Source organism: Salvelinus sp. IW2-2015, unplaced genomic scaffold, assembly GCF_002910315.2.
Source record: "Salvelinus sp. IW2-2015 unplaced genomic scaffold, ASM291031v2 Un_scaffold2579, whole genome shotgun sequence".
NCBI classification, from domain to species: Eukaryota; Metazoa; Chordata; class Actinopteri; order Salmoniformes; family Salmonidae; genus Salvelinus; species Salvelinus sp. IW2-2015.
Genome location: NW_019943889.1, coordinates 55,097 through 57,030, shown reverse-complemented (window position 1 = coordinate 57,030; position 1,934 = coordinate 55,097). Strand labels below are relative to the sequence as shown.

Sequence of the window (1,934 nt, the reverse complement as noted above, 5' to 3'; positions counted from 1 at the left end):
CACATTAAGCAAATAGGTAAACTGTGATATGATTAAAGAGTAATCAGGGTATACTACTCACTCCACACAATTCCGTCGACCGGTACTGTCACATTTGCATACTACACCCCTTACGTTCCACCGGATGTAGCAAGATCTTTTACTCCTACTTTTCATTGCATGCACTCACACCTTAACTTAAATATGTAATCCTAATAAACATAATACAAGTTTTGTTCGAGTAAGAACTGCAAATACTTCTTTACCTTTATTGGTTAGTTGTAATACGAGTATGTCCACACCTGATTAAACCATCACACAGTATAAAACAACGTACAAGCACAATCTTCCATTAAATTTATAAGAGCAGTCAAAAATATCCACAGTGGTTCAACAATAGCATAAAAACAGGAGGAGAAAACAGTCGAGTAAGGTATATTATTTGTAAGTTTTAATTCGTTTTTATTAGTGATCTAAGGCGTATAGTTAGTCGTGACTAAAGATTCAATTGGTATCTACCCATTATCCTTAATAAATTCCTGGGTGATTTAGTTCGGGTATGTTCATTATACCAAAGTTATTGAGAGAAGTGGAAAAATCAATCGTAGTGCTCTATGTGTTCTAGATACTAAAAAGAGGTGTGGGCCTCGACGGTGGGGACAGGGTCTCACATCGATTCTCCTCTTAAAATGAGAGTATGATGGAACCGGGTTTTTGGAAGAGTAAGGGACACACACCGAATGATCACATACAGAAGGACTCAGCAGACAGTTGACAGATAACAGAAACGCACACGTAACAATAGGACAGATGCGAGACAACAACGAACCTCAGAGCCGATAGTTTGACCAAAGAACAGACATAGGGACCTGGCGGAGAAAACATAGACAGACAGACCTGACCGCCCAGAAGATATCAGATCAGAGATACTCATATGTGAGAGAGACTGAATTAGATTCATTTTAAGCAGAGGACCTAAATTTCGAATGAGGCAGATGAGATAGAACAGAAATAGGAAACGTCGAAATAGAAGCACAGACGAGAGAGACAGAAGCAGGAGACCATGACAAGACGAGAGAGACGCAAGCGAGAGACAGACAGACAGCACGAGACAACACGACCCGAGATGACATTGACAGAGACCGAGTAGAGACCAAGAGAGAGACCGAAGACGTAGACCGAGAGAGACCGAGAGAGACCCGAGAGAGACGAGAGAGACCGAGAGAGACAGACCTGAGACAGACGGACAGGACCGACAGAGACAGACCGACAGAGACAGACCGACAGAGACAGACCCGAGCAGAACCGCAGAGTCAGACCGAGCAGGAGACAGACCGACAGAAGACACAGACGACAGAGCCGATGCCGAGAGACAGACCGAGAAGGACAAGACGAGAGAAAGACAGACCGAGAGAAGACAGACCGAGAGAGACAGACCGAGATGAGACATGACCGAGAGAGAAGATCCGAGAGAGACAGACCGAGAGAGACAGACCGAGACGAGACAACGAGAGAGACAGACCACGACAGAGACAGACGAGAGAGACAGACCGAAAGGACCCGACCGAGGGAGAGTACAGGACCGAGATCGCATACAGAGATCCGAGCAAGAGAGAGACAGAGAACCGTTCGAGACCCGGGGGGAGAGACCTGACGAGAGACCGTCGACCCGGGGGAGAGACCGTCGGAACCCCGGTCGGGGAGAGACCGCGACCCGGGGGAGAGACCGTCGGACCCGGGGGAGAGACGTCGACCCGGGGGGAGAAGTACGTACGGATCGCCGTGGGAGCGAGAGACGTCGGACTCGGGGGAGAGAACAGTCGGACTCGGGATAGGCAGTCAGACTGAGAGACGGTGTATAATGGAATAATCCTCCACTCCTGCTACTAACTCTAAAATGCCAGTTCACTAGTTTCCAATTCAAGTCAATTTTTGGTATAAATGTTTGCTAGCCC

The 1,934-nt window shown here is 47.3% G+C and overlaps 1 pseudogene; it reads left to right on the top strand.

The window, feature by feature from the left end:
- Positions 1–1,427: 1,427 nt before the first annotated feature.
- Positions 1,428–1,934, top strand: part of LOC112074321 (nuclear pore membrane glycoprotein 210-like) — a 53,554-nt pseudogene continuing 53,047 nt past the window's right edge.